The 18,488-nt window shown below is 39.8% G+C and overlaps 1 long non-coding RNA gene across 1 annotated transcript; it reads left to right on the top strand.

Annotated features, from left to right (window-relative positions):
• The first annotated feature begins 9,744 nt into the window (after window positions 1-9,744).
• On the top strand, window positions 9,745-11,100 carry LOC144706132 (uncharacterized). The gene is made up of 2 exons (XR_013582179.1): window positions 9,745-10,005; window positions 10,842-11,100. It is a non-coding gene; the product is annotated as an uncharacterized LOC144706132 (long non-coding RNA).
• The last annotated feature ends 7,388 nt before the right edge of the window (window positions 11,101-18,488 follow it).

Here is an 18,488-nt window from a genome sequence, read left to right as displayed (position 1 = left end):
CATACCACGGCAGAGTGTATGACTTCTCGAATAGAGACTAGCAATGCAACCCTGAGACTCTATTGTTATCATCGTCAACTCAGACTATGAATCAGACGGTGATGAAAGTGTCAAAGACATGAACGATGCCACTAGAGGAGATGTAGAGCCATTCTTTGTAGTCCAAAACATATTAATTGGGCTAAGTACCAAACTCATCCTTACAGAGATCCTTTCTCTCATGCCAACATACGTCATGTTTGAGCCCCACAACCTCACAAGACGTGGAAGAGAAGTAGTCAACACTCAATGGAATGACAACATATTTTGGGAGCATAACAACTTCACTCCAGCAATGGTTCCTTCTGTGCAGCATAATGTCAATCACGTCGCCTCTCCAGAACTTGTCAAATTAATCTGTAGGGGCGGCAACATATGGCTCATCGAGTAATCCACTCTTTTGATGTTTTTGAAACTCCGTTGTCAAAACAGTCTATTTACTTTTTAATGCACTGGGCTTTGAAATTTAGCCAATAAACACATGTTACATAGTTTGTACTCTAAGAATCTTTGTAATGATTGAATCATTAAGTATAGATTAATGCTTGTGAACTTTAGATTTAATTATATATCTACATATTACATAAATACTTTGAAAATGTTTTCTACATATCTATTACTTCCAAGAAAGATAATTACAAGGCATCTAGTGATTTCACATCCACTAAATATTTCCCTGAAATAATCATCTATTGACTAATGTCGAAAAAAAACCTGCCATTAAAAATGATAAAATCATACACAAGCTTAAAAAAATTTGAAACATACTGATTATTATCGTGAACTAGATTATTGAGACTAAAGTTCAGCTACATTATTGATATTCCTGTAATGAGATGTAATATTCAGTTAGATCACCAAATTTAAAGTGACAACTTTATTTCAAATTTGGTGTCTCATTAACTTTGGTCCTCTAGCCTAAAATATACTACTAAGATAGACCACCAAATTTAGAGTGATATTCAGTTACACCAAATTTAAATTTACATTTAAATACTAAGTTTCTTTTGTCATTTTCATAAAAAATTAAGTTTCCAAATTCACATCTCATTCGTGTTCATTTGCAAATGAACACAAATGAACCGAACATGAATGCAAATGCAATTTTCCTTCTGTTCGTTTGTCGACATCACAGTATTGGCGAGATGGTCCCCCATCATAGTAGTGGAAGATAATTTCAAATGATTGAAGTATTGGGCCCATCACAGTAAGGGCCCCTTCATGACACGCAAATTACGAGTGTAATTCTATGATATTTACATGTTTTCATGCACTAAAATAATTAAGTCTTTGTGTTATCAAGCTTAAGAGACTTAAATCTAATTTAAGATTGATATTCAGATTTTTGTGGATTTAAGTGAATTTGTTTATGATTTTTCCGACATCATTTTCTGAAAGAATTTTATTTAATGATGCAGAATATATTTTTAATAATGTTTTGGTTGTATATTCAGAGAGATAAAATTTTTATAGTTTAAAATACATATTAATTATATTTTTGTGACTTAGAGTTTGTTTAAAAATAATTTATTGATTTTTTTCTGATTTAAAACACGACAGCCATGTGTTGCCATTTGATTCGTCGAATGGCGGCCTGTCATACCCTTCCGCAATGATTAGCTACACTATTTGTTACGAATGGCACAATTGTGGCATCGTGGATCGCAATGCCATAATGTGCCAATATCAATTGACAAGATGACATGTTTTTTTCGTAAGGGGGCGATGTGCACCAATGAAAAAAGGAGCTATTTTTTGCAATAAATACTGATGAGAGTTGAGAAAACTAAAATATAAATAATGATAAAAGACAAATCAAATAGTGCGGTGGTACATGTGGCACGCATGTGTACCACTGCATGTCATTAAAAAAAGAGGAAAAAGACTAAATAAATACTGACGCGGCACGCGGAAATACGTGCCATGTCAGAGACCGATAGGAAATCTTCACATTTTTTTCTAACGTGAATGGTGTACGCTAGTGCACCATTCACTTAAAACAAAAAAAAGTGAATACTCCGTGACGTGGTGCGACAAAACGATGACACATCATGGAATAATTAATTAGGAAATAACAAGTGACTTTTATCTTTTTCCTTTGTAGGTACACATCGTGGCTTTGAAAGGCGTGAGCACGTAAGATAAACCAGGTCAATGAATTGTCAGTTCAACGGAAATGCGAGAAGAAGAAGCATCACCGCCGATGACAAGGACAGAGAAAAAATGAAGGGCTAGGATTGCTCCACATTCAAATCGAGATATTTGACGATCCACAGGTATGATTGAGCTGAAATTTTCAGGGTTGTTTCGTTGCCCCATTCTCTTTTCATCGATACCATCTTATTTATAAATAGAGGCCTGGATCATTGTGAAATTCATCATTCCAATTTCTTCCTACTCATGTGGGCTGAATGAAATTTAGTGAGTTTTTGAGATCCATCAAGAGTGTTCTTGGTGCCTTAGAGATGAGGGGGAAAGAAGCATTAGAGAAAAGGGGGAGCTTACTGGCACTTGTAAATCACTGTGATCATGGCGGAATACAAGAATTTATGGCAAGCATCTTCACCTTATGTTGTTCTTTCTCGAGACTGTAGATAGCATAATTTAGTTCTACTATCATCTTTTCATTGTCACAATACCTCTTTCTGACCCCATAATCTCATCTCTCTATCATTATATCATTCATGCACTCGATCATTATCATAACTGACACATTCTCTACCTCACTCACGTACATTTCACATCATTCTTTATCATTTTGTCTTTTCTTTACTAATTTCATGTTTGAATTATGACTATCTACAACCTTTGACTGGATATCACTATCTCGCCTATTATTTTCTAGTCATTGTTTTTCTCATATCGATTATCACTATCGTAAGAATGTTAATCCTTAATCATCATTCCCTATGGAGACGATCCCTACTCATCACTAGCTAACTATTCTAAATAAGTACTGGTTTATATATTTTAAATAATCTCAATTACAAATGAGAAGTTACAACCCATAATTGAGATTGTCAGCCCTCTCTTGGCTGTCCAATCGCCCTTAAATGGGCATTTGACCAGGATGAGTCATTGTCACTCCATGAGAAAGAGAGGAGAGAGAACACACTTGGCCCATAAAATTGGCCATATAGTGGGCGTGAGATAGGGGAGATACACCGTATGGATGATCGCGATCCCAAGAGAGGAGTGAGAAGAAAAGGTGCAAAAAAAGATTGAAAATCCCTCCTCGCCTGTGTGCATTGCAGCGCACACATTGTCCAATGCCCTGCTCCATCAGATCATCTCTGTGAAGATCGGATGGTGCCATGTACGCTTACTGCACATTGCGCGCCACACCGCAAACATCTCTAGTCGCCATCCAATCATTGAGCGCCATGTACCCACTTCACATAAGTCATCGGGTGGACCGAGGCCATCCAATCCAATGATCATAATCATTTGCCTTAATCATTGCCCAAAGAAGTAGCTACATCATCTGAAAAAAAAGGTTAATTAGACCAACATGGAAAATATTAGGAAGAAAATTGTCTATAAAAGGCTCTAATAACCAAGTCATTCAAAAAATCTTACTCCTCTGTCATACGTGCTACACGTGCGCCATGTGGGCACACTACAGGCGCCCATGCGGGGACCATGTGTGGGACACCTAGGTGTCCCTTAGTGCTATGTAGGCCCCTGCGTGGCAGACCTGACTCTACATCAGCTCAACATGCGGGTGCAACATGTACGGTCGTACCTACCACGTGGCACCAAAAATAACAAGTTTTTTATATTTTTCTTTTTTCACGATTTATTAAAATCATCAATAAATCACAAGACAAAGGCCTAAAAAATACATAAGGAAATAGACCTAATATTAGTTCTTTGCATGATTTTGTGTAATCACATCTATCTATTGGCTGTTCTGAATTGGGTAAATATTCACCCAACTCTTCTATCTTTAGAGAGCTTTAAATTCATCCATCTTGCATTTCAATTAAAAGAGATTCAAACATTCATAGACGGTACCAAAGTAGGTGTCCTGGTTGTGAAATGCTGCCTGCGCTTGACGTGCAACAGCTGATAGCCCTGAATTCTATTAACCTTGCTTCTATACATCATAGAACTCAAAAGAAATGATTAATTCACCAAGGTTTCACTTTGAGAATGGCCAAACATGTAAATCACATCATATTAAGGTTATATTCACACAAAAGAGCAAACGAGTGAGGAACTGAGATGATTGCTGAAATGATCAAAATATATGTTAACCTGGGTCAAACTCGTGTGAATTAAAAATTAAAATTGGTTATAATATGCCATTAATACGAGTCATGATAACACATTATCAGATACCATACTCCCAAGTTCTGTACTTTTTGATCCATTTCTCATTGTCACATGATTTTGCGTGACATTAAATTCTTTCAGGTCTCGTATATTTCTCTTACCACCCCTTTAGTTTTATTGTAATGCCAATATTGAATTTTTAATATTCAATCATGGACTAACGATGAAAAACATGAGGTATTAAGTTGATTAAATTACACATATAATGATTAAGATGTTGAGATAGAAATGCAACGAAAATATTGACAAATAACCAGAAAGGAATATCAAACTGTTCAAATGAAATGCCTGAAAGATAAACAATAATTGTGATATTATGTTTAGATAATAGCTTTATATTTAACAAGGGAGGTCCGAAGCCAACAGCAACATCATATGTTAAATTCGTGCACATCCTCCTTCAGATTCATATTCCAGTCTCTCACCTGTCTCACTTGTTCCTTGGCCTTTGTTTAGGAGCTAGGAGTTGTTACGCCATCAAACAAATGGTTAAAATTGAACAAAAAATAAGAGGAAGGTCTCCCTTTGTTCAAGGTTCAAGAAAATGTTTAGTTTATGGCAATCAAGATCCCCTTAATGAGATGACAACCTTTGAGTTTAACAATATGGGGTCAACCTAAGATTATAGATAGTAAATATGGGGACAACCTTTGAGTTGATTCATTCTGGAGGTTCTTTTGGTGTCCACGAGGTGGAGTTCTGCCTTTCCACGTTCAGAAATGGCTCTCTGGCAATAGAGATGATGGCCACGAGGAGAAAGAGATGCCTTCTCCTCTGGCCATGAGATTTCCATTTAAGAGGATTCAACAATTGTTATTATATTTCAATCATGAACCCTCTTAAGTAACAATGGTCCGCAATCCTCAACAGTATTGTTCCATGAGCCCCCATTGTCTGATCTTGTATTTTAATTTGTCTATTGGGAAGGTTTCATCACCAATTATGCGCCTAAAACATTAAGAAAAATACTACTCGAGAAAGGCTCTGATATTGGCCATCCAATATTCTTTAAATGATTGGAATGTCAAGATTAAATCAAGGTTTTTAACAAAATCCCGCTTGAATGTGGGCTTTGAAACAGTTTTGGTAGAACCCCACATATTAGGTTCTTTTTTTTCTGCTCACACCATGTCCTGTGTGCCATTATTAGCTTTCCTTTGTGTCTTCCTTGTGACCCACATTTTGGCTGAAGAAGACAAATGGCAAATCTTTTGAATTCAAAAAGACAAACCCTTGGCACTATGTTGACCTCTTTAGGCTATGATGCACGCCTTTGGCTGCACTGTGATGCTGCTGCTACATCACATTGCATCCTCAAATTATGAAGTTGTATTTTGCATCACTGCGGCTGTCCTACGACTTTAGGAGTAAATGTGGCGTGCAGTTATGGCTGCAATGTTCCTGGGGGAGGGTGACTGCAGCTACCCTTGAGATGCAGCCTGTGCAGCTTCTCTTCGGCTTGCGTGGCTACTTCAAAAACCTTTTTTTATAGTCTTATTCTCTATTAATACTTGTAAACTAAAGTTCATATAAAACAAAAAAAACAATTTTTTTTAAATAAGAAATGGTTCCATTTATAATCCACTTGAAAGATTGAGGTTGTAGTAAATATATCCTTCATGCATAATTCTTCAAAAAATCAGGAAAAACTTATAAATTCATATACTACGTAAATTATTTCAGGAAAATGAATTATTAATCAAATAACAAGAGATATGCATCATAATTGAACATTTAATAATGACATAACCTTTAAACTTATAAACTAAAATTTTACATTTTTGGTGGTTGTACCAAGAAGTTATGGCATTAAATTAGCAAAGAAATTTTTTTCATGAATCAATTAGGGTGTCATTGGAGTGCCAATAACTTGAGCTGTAACTGAGATGAATTGGTTCTGAAATTTCAAATGCATATGCCAATGCCTAAGGTGAAGCAATAGAAACATTGGGTTGAAATGAAACCACAATTTCCAATAATAAAATTTAAGAAGCGGGAGAGCCAAAATAAAAATGTCAGTTCCATAAGTTAAATAATATAATACAATAGACATGGATTTATAAGACATTCATATCAATGGTCTTGATTTGTTTCATTTCCAAGTTTAAAATCTAACAATCTGAACAAGTTGGAAGACCAAATTAAAGTGTTGCATCATTATCTTTCCTATATCAGACGACTAATTTGCATCTATAGTTTGATCCCACTGGTATGTATAAAATATCCTTTATAGACCAACTAAAGAACTACAAACAATCACATTAGTACAATAATATAATGCATATGAAAGAAATTTCTTCATCAAAATGTCCATTGTTGCATGTGATTATGGTTTAAATCAGTTAATATATACTTCTGAGTGATTTTATGTTTTATAACCAATGTTTGGTATTTTTAATGAATTTGGTAATGATTGATTCATCTTGATACTTATTTTACAAGCCAGAAAACATTTTGAATCACTAAAGCTTTTACTGAATGTCGGAAGCTTTTCAAATAGAGATTCAATAAAAAAGATATTTTAGTCAAAAAAATATATTAAATGCTTTCTTTCTATTTTCCTGAATTAAACGTTCAGTTATGTGTCATTTAATGTATGGTGATTAGTTAATGAACATAAATACCATGTATGATAGTGAATTACCAAAATTTTTATCCAATGACAAGTTCTTCCAATCGTAGAGAGACACATTTTCTTCCTTGTGAGTTGCGAGATCGTGATGATCAATATCAAATTAATGACTGGTTTTCTTTATTCTGTCAGGGTACACAGTGGGGGGAGAACAACTCATTCGATTATATTTAAACCAAAAAGCACTAGGGCCTACCTGGGCCAATGAAAAAAATGTCCTTGTTTACAATAAATGAACCTTGAGAAATGATGATGAATTCAATATTTTTAAAATCAACGTTCGTTACTCATTCAACTACTCTTGACTCCTAACACCGACCGAAGCATGTGGTGCATCCTTATCTGTCCATTTGGTATATTCCTTTAATAGTAATCGTTAATGCGTAGGCCATCCAGGGAATTAAGTATAGGAGAGAGGGAGAGAAAGAGATGGAGAGAGAGAGATGGAGAGAGAGGGAGAGAGAGAGAGGGAGAGAGAGAGAGAGAGAGAGGGAGAGAGAGAGAGAGAGAGAGAGAGAGAGAGAGAGAGAGAGAGAGAGAGAGAGAGAGAGAGAGAGAGAGAGAGAGAGAGAGAGAGAGAGAGAGAGAGAGAGAGTGAGAACAGGAGAGAGGGAGAGTGAGAGATAGAGAGGGAGAGATAAATAGAGGGAAAGAGGGAGAGAGAGAGGGGAGGGGAAGAGAACGAGAGGGAAAGAAAAAGAGAGTGAAAGAGGGCGAGAGACAGAGGGAGATGGAACGAGAGGGAAAGAGGAAGAGCGTAAGAAAGGGCGAGAGAGAGAGAGAGCAGAGGGAGAGAATGAGAGGGAAAGGGGAAGAGAGTAAGTGAGGGTGAGAGAGAGAGAGGAAGAGATTGAGAGAGGGAGAGAGTAAGAGCGTAAGAGAGAGTGAGAGGGAGAGAAAAACAGAGGGATAGATGGGGAGAGGGAGAGGGAAATTCTTTGGTCCAGTTCGATGAGGGAGCCAGATATAAACCGAAACTTTTATTCACCCTAAAAAGGCTGACCAATGGTCTAGTTTGGTTTTGTCTGACCCAACTTAGTTCAGACCGTGTCCTTCCATATACACAATCTATAGTGTTAGCAGTATGTTTGCCATCCTTGAGAATCAACACAAATATGTGCATTGGGCATAAATTTTTTAAAATTGTTTAATTTAATTTCATCTGTCTTCCATTCCTTTTATCTTTTTAAATTAATATACTATTGAATAGAATTTATTGAAATATCTTAGTGTTATATATTCATAAGAAATGAGAATATAAATCATAAAATTATACATGGAAAATTGATAAATAGTAAAAGAGAGATGATAAAATCCATGTGTATTTTCTGTTAGGTAAAGTCCCTCTGACCTCTTGCCTCCTTTGTAACTGATAGGGTACATTTTCATTCTATGCATGTAGGAGGAGCTGTTATCTAACCTCTTATTTGAGTATTCAATGTGCTTTATAGGAATTCGAAATCAGAAAGGTTGTTTACATCATAGGTAAACTGATATACTATTTTCTTTAGTAATTGGGTATCTAATCGAGATATTTTTATGCTTGTCTCAAACTTCGGTAGGGTTTTTGGACATCATAGGTATATTAATTCTTCAGAGCATACTAGTTCCTATAAATCTTATCTTTCTGTGCATGTAATTATTTTTTCTCATGTAACCTGAGTATCACGACCATCTTTTTTCCAAGAGACTATAAAATTGAGGTGTGATAAGATGCATATTTTTTTGAAATATCATTTACTTCAAATAATTTTGGATTTAAAACATAAAGATATATTCGATGATATTTAACTTCCAACAATTAATATATTTTTATAGTGATATAGTTATTTTAATATCATCCACGTCATGAAAATATTTTTTATTCAGAAATAGTTTTATGGATTTTAAATGGCCTTTGTAGAATTTAAGAAGTTTATTTCGTACTAATTTTGACTTGCCAAATGTTGCAATTGTGCTGGGCTAAAGTTGGTTCAATTGTTGGTTGGGGCCATGGATGTGAGAGTCGTTTCTTGTAGTGCACCATAATGTAAAATTTGTTTCGAACTGTGCACATCACATGGTGCTAAAAAACCTGTGCAATATATGCATGGAAATCTGCTGCATATCTCAGATATGTGGATGCCTGTGACCTGTGACAATTTGTGTAATGTCAAACCAAGGACGCACAATCTCAGATAAAATTACGTTAAGTAGGGTGGCCGTAGACGGAAGACAATAATTCGTACTTTCGTGCTTACCAAGGACGTACAATTATATAATATCTGACGAGGTTTTTTCACTCGGGTCATAACAATTCTTATTTACCTGCTTTTACGACATCTTAGATCAATCTTTTCGCATTACTTGCTTCGAAATTTCAGATTGATTGGGTGGTCAACTAGAAATCACAAAATTTCCGTATTCCGTGCGAACAAAGGAAGGTGTCGTCAAGTTGCAAAACCGTATGGAAATCACTCGAGTTCGCCCCGTCAATCCTAATGCATTTTTAGTCCATGTAAGCTCTTGAAGCTTAAAATGACGAGGTTTAAGAGACTAATATAGTTTCATTGACTGCACGATTTGATCGGGGAGTTCTAGAGGAAATCTACTCTGCCGTTGACTCTGTATGCCGTAAGCGCGTACTATGTGGTAGGAGGAAGACTTACGTTACACTGACAGCGATCAGACGCCGCGTTCCCTGGTCACTTACGGATTCAGATATTTCCGAGGAGAAGTATGCATATGTACGCCGGCGTTGTGGCTTTGTGTAGTGGTCTCAAAAGGGGTGTAACTAGATGGATACGTTCCTGATTATTTGGATCGCGTTTGTTTCCATTGCTGTAGCGATAGCCTTCGTGAGTGTAATCTACTCTTGGGCGAATGGTAGGTCCGGCAGAGGAAGGGCCGGTGTATCTGGTGGCGGTGGTGGCGGAGGCGGTGACATTGGCGGCGATGGTGGCGGGGGCGGTTGTGGCGGCGGTGGTGGCGGTTGTGGTGGCGGCGGCGGTGGCTAGGTACGTGGCTTCTGAACTAGGAGGGATTGGGCGTTGTAATCGAGTCGTTCTTTCAGTCGAAAAATGTTTTCGGTTGAGTTTGATATAGATTTTCCCATAGATTCGATTTGGAAAATCGAACTCGATCGAATTTCAGACTGCTCAAACGAAGTCGAACAGTTGGAGAAAAGAACAACTCCCTCGCATGCTCCCTAGCTCTCTGTATTTCATTCGTTCTCTCTCTCTCTTACTCGTTCTCCCCCATTATCTCTCTCTTTCTTTCTCCCTCACTTCCTGTCTCTGTCACTCTCTTTGCTCGCTCTCTGTCGCTCTTGTTCTCTCTCACTTGCTCTCTGTCTCTCTTGTTCTCTCTCACTTGTTCTCCGTCTCTCTTGTTCTCTCTCACTTGCTCTCTTTCGCTCTTGTTCTCTCTCACTTGCTCTCTGTCGCTCTTGTTCTCTCTCAATTGTTCTCTATCTCTCTTGTTCTCTCTTACTTGCTCTCTGTCTCTCTTGTTCTCCTTCACTTGCTCTCTGTCTCGCTTATTCAAGAGGAAAGTAGTCAGAAAGGAGAGAATAGAAATAGATAAGGTGGAGCCGGGGAAAACTCAAGATTTAAAAATATTAATAAGGACTCTTAAGAAATCCCGATATCTTATTTATGAAATGCACGAGGAATGAAAGAAAAGTGTTGATCAGTTCATTTTTTTTACATGCGTATAAAACTCAGAAAGAGTCTTTTGTTTCTAGTTTTTGATTGCATGTTCTTTGTTCGTTTATTGATTACTGGATTTAGTAAATGAAGTTCATTCGATATAAAATGTACCCGTTAAAGGAAACATCATTTTTTTCCCTCAGGTAAATAATTCCTACATAGAAATATGACACATTTGTTTCTGGAGGGCGTTGTTAAGGAATCAAGGTTCCAACTCACAGGGTTTCGCAAGTTACTCTATCATCGTTTCAAGCCTGTACTTCTGGCCCAATAACCCGTTACCGAGTGTTCTGAGAATAATAGTCTTGGTCCATGCTTCAAAAAGCTTTGTGTACTCAATACATCACTTTGTTTATTGTGGATCGGAGGGTCTATATGGATGAAAATTAGTTTTGTTTTTCAGATCTTCTAGAAGCCTTTTGAAAAAGATGACTAAAAGACCCAACAAATTCAACCAGTATGAAGGCTACTTTAGCTTACATTATGTGATATTGTTGCATATTGAATTTCTTACAAATATTAATTCCAAATGTTGTTTTGGAGACCTTAAAATGCCATTGATATAAAAGTGTCATGAATGGCTTACTGAAAGCTCAGTTAAAAAATTACAGATAGGCTATGACCATTTTTCGTGAATGAAAACCAATGTCAAGCTTTAAATTATTTATTTATAATCAAATCTGTTAAAATAAAGAGATTTAGGTAATCATGGAAATGTTAGCTGTAGTGGATATACAAATATATAAAGTTCGCCACTTGGAAAGTTGACCCATCAATAAAGAGGAACAATGGTAGAAGAGAGAAGAAGGGTGTGGTGCCTAAAAAATTCTGGCCTTAAATTTTTTTATCTAGGGCCTTCCCTACTTACACTAACTAGGATTTTGCCATAAAAGCCCTAAACTATAGGTATATAGTTTGATATCCAAAAGACGATTTGCATTGCTTCTCTAATACCATTTATTAATGAATGAAAACAAATAAAAAAATGATCGAGGGAAATAAACTGTGGAGATGATATAACTCTTCTCAAATAAATACTCAGCATCTATTGAACCGTCAGGTACTGTCTTATTCAATGTTCATTCAATTACTCTTTTACCTGCAAATGCAACAAACCAAAATTTGTTGTAACCCCACCTCTTGCCGAAGATGTAAGAATTGCTACACATAATAAATATTTATTTAATTTATAAAGCATAAAATATTTTATCCATTTATATCATACACAAACTTCCTTATTGCATGGGTGCTCTACAAGCAGCACATACAATAAACTTACTAAAAGTTTGATTATGTTGTCCAATTTTGCTCGGTCCTCGTTCAATTTGGACTGATCTCGGTCTGGTCCAGTTGACTAGTCCATGCAAAAAAGTAAAAAAATTATCTTGATGGTTATGTAGAATATCCACATAAGAAGCTTTAGAATCGCTGATAATGAATGCCACTTTTCCTCCCTTGTGTTATTTCCCCCCTCTCAATCTCTCTCTGATCATATTTCTCCCTCCACACCTCCTTTTCGTCATTGAGAACTATCGGGGTGAACTGATGGAAGAAGCATTCAATAGAGAAATTCATTTTAATGGATCTGGTACCTTGTCTTCCAATAAGAACTCGTGTACATCTAGTAGATGCCAACATATGGTCAAATATATGATAGCTACACTAAGCTCAATTGAAACCTCTCCAACGAGTTGGATTTTACATTTCTTAGAATTTTAAAAATATTAAATATAATTTGAATAATTTAATTCAGGTTCCGGTCTGGTTTGGCCCTTTGATCTAAGCTTGCCAAATCAACCGGCCCACCCTCAAATGGAGGACTTACCATCCGATTTCAGTCTGGTCAAACTGGTCTTCGATCAAAAATGTTGAACCCTACTAATATGCAAGTAAAAAATTTCAACTGGTTAATATTTTTCTTTCATTTTATGTGGACTTCATGAAATACAGTTTGAGGGTTTTTTGGGAATCCTCATTAATATATTTAAATATTCTCCTTTTCCAAATTGTGTCTTATTTATCTCTATTCTTTAATATCGGGTGCCGAGTCAACATTTCCACCCAATTTCCAGTGAATGGTAATCTATACTAAACTGGTGGTGACGATGTCACCGCATCGACACCGAACGCGCCACCAACATCATCCGACACGCCGGGCAGGCAGAATTGTCAACGACATCAACCAAATAACCGCCACTCTTCGGGCGTGCCACCACCACCTCTTGAGACGTCCCGCATCATGACACGTCGTCAATGATAGATCCAGAACTTCCCATTGATGTGACATGATTACACGTCTCCCGCATTTTATTTTTACATGATTTCCCATATTTTCTCTTTCCTCCAAAGCCTATATGAAGGCCAAAGCTATAAGAAACCTTTAGGCAAAGTTTATTTCAAGAATTGAGTTTTTTTCTCTTCTTGGAGGACTTGCCCTAACTCCCTCTCCTTCTTCTCTGGATCACCGCCGTCGACGCTGCCACCGCCGCCGACCGCCATCCTCTCTTGTCCTCTCCATCTTCCCTCTACAAGTTGTCATTCGCCCACGCTTCAAGCCATCTTGCGCCCTAGCGCCAGCCACCCACCAAGGCTGCCCCCACCAGGAGCCCTAGCGCCGGCCGTCCACACAGGGGCGCCCCCATAGGCCACCAACCAGCTGCTTGCACATGGGCCCACGCAGCTCGCGCAGGCAGCCAGCTGGCCACGTGCGCAAGCAGCCAGCTGGCCACCCCCGCAAGCAGCTAGCTGGCCGCAGCGCCCGCGCAGGCCACTGTCGGCCGACCGCGCCCACGGCCACACGCACAGACAGCCAACCGGCCGCTTGCGCAGGTGCCCACACCACCTGCGCAGGCAGCCAACCAATCGCCCGCTCTAGCAGCGCCCGCGTAGACTACCGCCGACCGCCCACCCGCACTCCTCTCAGTTGTGCAGGTTGTGGCCAGCCGCCCACGCTAAGGCCGCCGCACGGGCAATCGACCCTGGCCGCCCGCGCCTTGAGTGCCCACGCAGGCAGCCTAGCCAGCACCCGTGCCCCTCTCGGCCGCGCAGGCTGCCGCCAGGCGCCCACGCTAAGGCCGCCCGTGCAAGCAACCGACTTCGCTCACCCACACCTTGGCCACCCGCGCAACCAGCCTAACTGGCGCCCGTGCCCTCCTCGGCGGCGCAGGCCACTAGACCAACCTCATTCATCACTTGTCTGGTAACTGTCCTCGCTTGGTAGCCTCATCCTTCGCCAGGGCCGCTCAATGCCCGAAACGTCCAGCTATATTGTCTAGTGGGCCATACAACGCCCGGATCGCCGAGCCACTTTACAACCAGAATTTCCCGCAGCCTCATCACGCACTCAGGCGCCAAGGTACGCCTGAACTCTTTGGTGTCGTGTGTTCTCCATCCAGTACTCCACGAGAATTCTTCCACTGCCATCGGATTTGCTTTGAGTTTCTTGGAATTTCAATGATTAGTGGATTAGGTCTTTTCGTGAGTTTTCCCGTGAACGCGAAGTCGAAAGTATTGAATTTGATGCTTTGGCATCGTCGCGGTGGTCGAAGATAGTACTCCCGCCCTCGACGAGGAAAGGGGCTGCACCCCCATTATTTCATCGATTTTAAGTTTTTGAAACTGATCGTGTGGATTTTGTCGTCTGCTTTATCCCACCTATCCTAAACCATTCCAGCATTCCACACCCATCGTCGTCCATCCCATCTCCTTAGTTGTCTGTTCCCCGTTCCTCTTGTTGTCCTGCATCATAAACACTCTCCAAGTAGGAAAACAAAACCACCATTTTATGAATGTAAACATACGATTCAACCAAATTCTATGTCTTCCAATGAACTTTTTAATCTCTAATTGGTAACCTCATCATAGTAAACACGAAAAAACAATAAACTTTTATGTATAAAGATATTGATGCTCTAAGGTGCTGAGGATTGATGCCAATACATTTGTGGTTTCTCAATCTCACATGAAAAACTTATTGACAAACGATGCCAGCGTTGGCAAAACAATCTCCCCCCACGCTGGTAGAGAGTTAACAAAATCACAAGTTAGGATTATGAAGAATTGTTTACTTTAGTCAAAAGCCACATAATAAGCCAGCACCAACGCTACCACCACTGTCAACCACGCTACCACATACACCAACCTATCCACTACAGGTCCCACAACTTGCACAAGAGTAAATTATACCCCATATCATAAAAGCTAAAATTATGGCGGCAAAAAATCCAAATAATCAGGAATGCATCCATCTACTCGCGCCCTTTTGAGAACAATACATAACCACAGGGAAGGTGTAAATATATACACACATTTTGGATTTGAAGTTTGTAATTTTGTAAGTGGCTGGTAGGGGATGCAAGATTTAGTATCAGTGTAATGGAAGTCTTCCTCCAACCAGAGAACTACGCGGTTTTGGCTCAAAAAGACAGGGACCAAGAAGATTTCCTTGCCAAAGCCTCATACTCTGCAATTAAAATCCTCCTTATTCTAAGCTTCCTGATTGTACATCATTAAAAATGGATGAGCACTGAGCAAACAAAATTGAGTGATTTCCTCCCAATTTATCATGTGGCGATACCTCCCACATATTTGAGTTTTCTAGTTGACAATACCATGAATCTGAAATTTTGACAGAAGTAATGCCAAAAGATTTATCTTGATGTTCAAAACACAATCAAATAAATTTAATTTATAAACCCATATTTAAATAATGTCAAAATATATAAGTTAATTGTTCATCCATAGTAGCTCAAAGATATCATCCATTATCTTTCAAACTAAAATCACCACATTTCATCTAAATTTCTATCATCAAGTTGCAAAGTATATAGAGTTAATATGAATAAAACATGCATCAATCCTTCTGGTTGTCAGCTCCACAAGAGTCCACAAGAATCAATGGATGATTCTAAAACTACCCAAGTAGAAAGAGAGAGATAGAGAGATCAAATACTGAATGAACAAAATTAAACTCCTCCGTGAACATTTCTACATTCTCACATACATTGCAACAAACAGTTATGGCATATTTATGAACCCATATGATTGTTACAAAGAAAAACCTTCTTTGATTGTCATTCCACATGGCCAAATTGAGGTGAACCTAATTCCATCCATCAAGCAGTTCACAACTGTTCTCCTTGATCTAATGATCCATTTTATTCCTGAAAAAAGAAATTAAAAACTGCAGTCGTTTAATTTGGTATTTTTGATGATCTTTCTTTTGGTTGATCTGCCGATCATCAGGATCAATGGCGCCTTCAGTCTCCTCCTTGATTCTGATCATTCCTATCTAGATCTATAAGACACATCTTCTCACAGGCCTAGTTAAAATTTTGTCTTCCAAGACCTTTTGTGAACACATCAACAATTTGGTTTTCTATTCTTACATATTTCAATACTATGATGCCTTCGTCTGAAAAGTTCCAAATAAAATGATATGTTGTGTCATGTGTTCTGTGTGGTTGTCATGTATTGCATTCCTGTTTAATTCAGTTGCTGATTTATTATCAACACAAATATAAACCGATTTGGGAAATTATTCTATGAGTTCCCCAAGCAACATGCTCAACCACATTTCTTCACATGTGGCTGACATAAGCACAATGTATTCAACCTCACAAAAAGACAATGCGGCTACCTGATGTCGGACATTGTCAATGACATTGTTAGAAGGGGTAAATCCCTAAGGATATGTAACTACGTGTTGACGTGAACCCTTGGCGGATGTACATGCAGGCATTGACTCGTGGGGATTCATCGAGCTCCGAGACCTGGGTAGACGACCGGAGAAGGTGACAACGACCTTCTGACCCTTGTTGGAGTGACGACGGTGACTACGGTGTTGAACAGAGTAATTCCATTGACGCTCACACGTGATGGACGGGCTCGACCCGGACCTAAGAAATTATTTGACTCGTTGATTTATCGATATAATCTCTCACCTAAACTAACCTATGTGCGATGGAGTGCAGTCGAAAGATATACTCTAAAAAGTAATATGACTGATGCTCAGGGGAACGACGTATCTCGTCGGTGGCGGCATTCATCATTGATGTAGCCATTTGTCCACAGACCGGTGTGGGCTAGTAGGAAGGGGCATGCTGTTGACGGACATGACTTGGCTCAACTGGCGATGGTGTCATGGCGTTGGACCGCTAATGATGGAGGTCAGAGTTGAAGAGAGAGATGCAGTGATGAAGAGGCGCAAGCGAATGACCGAAACTTGACGGGTGCGACCCTACCGGTGGATCGGCGCAATCGGGACGTGCCAGATCCACCAAAACTTGACGGTGAGAGTAAAATTGCCGCGTAAGTTTGGCTGTGGACGCCTACAGCAACGTCGACAACAACACCAGGTACAGCAATGACGTGGGCGCGGGCGACAACAATAGTTGTTGCGGTCACAAGCAACAGCCATGGTGTGGTTCGGTCAAGAAGTTGCACGACAGATCGGGTGGCAGATCTCTGTGCGTGGGCAATGCTCGCGGTGTCGAGCATTGGTGAGGTGGCTTGATTGACGGTGGCCTGGATAGCATGTTGAAGGAAGATTGATGGATACAGCTCGTCTCCAGTCCCATGGCTAAGCAGCAGGTCGATGGCGGCGCTGGGAGACAGCCTCGCGATCACGTTATGGTGGTGCATGCGGGGTATTCAGACACCACTCAGACTTCACTCTTCACGCGGAGGCACCCACGTGAACGCTTAAGCATAGTGCGGAGTGAACCGTCACTGCATTGACCAACGATGGTGTAACGCGTTAAACGGCGACTCTATGATCCGCAGCTGATGTCGACTTTTGTGGCCTGCGCTGATCCATGGTCAACAAAAGCGTTCCCATCGCGGATCCACCGTGGGAAGGAAGAACGCATGCAAAAGTGGTGACAGATCGGTGTTTAGGGAGTTCCACACGCCGTGCAGCTCTATCCACGGGATGATGGCGACACCAACAGTTTCAGGCATCTCGTGGTGAGACTGATACACCAGAGGACTGATTGATGACAGGCGGGTTGCACATCCTGGCGACATAACGATGATAACATGACTGGGCTGGTGACGCTATCGGCTTCTCCCTTCCTCCTGTTGTCTTCTTCCCTCTTCTCTTATTTCTTCCTCTCCCTCTCTTATTTCTCCTCTCCTCTCCTTCTAGGGTGAACCATGATCAAGAATATGTAACTGCTTCACAATAAAAAAAGACGAGGCTAGTCTCCTGAGGGCTCCCATCCCAACTTTATGAAGGGGTCAAACATGGGAGAGTCCAACATGGGCCCCTTAAACATAGGGGCCCCTTTTAAGAAAATAGAACAGAAAATAAAAGAAAAAAGAAACACTTGACGCGGAACAAAAAAGACGCGATGCACGACAAATGCAAACATAGACAAGACGATCGCAAATTCAATGGAATGACAAACAGGAAAAGCACGGGTCGCGAAAAGCAAATTGTTAGAATTGGGGGGATGTGCTTTACCTGGGGTATTTAAACCTGGGTGTCTTCAGTTGCACCTTGGAGTGCCGGTCAGTCTGGACGCAAAATGGCGGGGCCAATGATGATGAGTATGGCAGCTCTGAAGACGTCTCTGATGGAGCAAACTGGTGCGCTCCATCACTACCATATGTTTACAACTTCCCTAGATAATAGCCATTGAACCTAGAAAGAAATTTGACCTGATGTACTTTTCTGATCGTTGACATCAGCATCAAAATCACTATCACTATAACCAATCTGTTTTACTAACTTTTGCCATCTAACATGGATAAGACCATAAGGTAGCTTTTTACATACCTCATGATCC

Source organism: Wolffia australiana, chromosome 7, assembly GCF_029677425.1.
Source record: "Wolffia australiana isolate 7733 chromosome 7, ASM2967742v1".
NCBI lineage: Eukaryota > Viridiplantae > Streptophyta > Magnoliopsida > Alismatales > Araceae > Wolffia > Wolffia australiana.
Note: the sequence above shows the minus strand (reverse complement) of the source record. Positions and strands in the feature narration are given on the sequence as shown.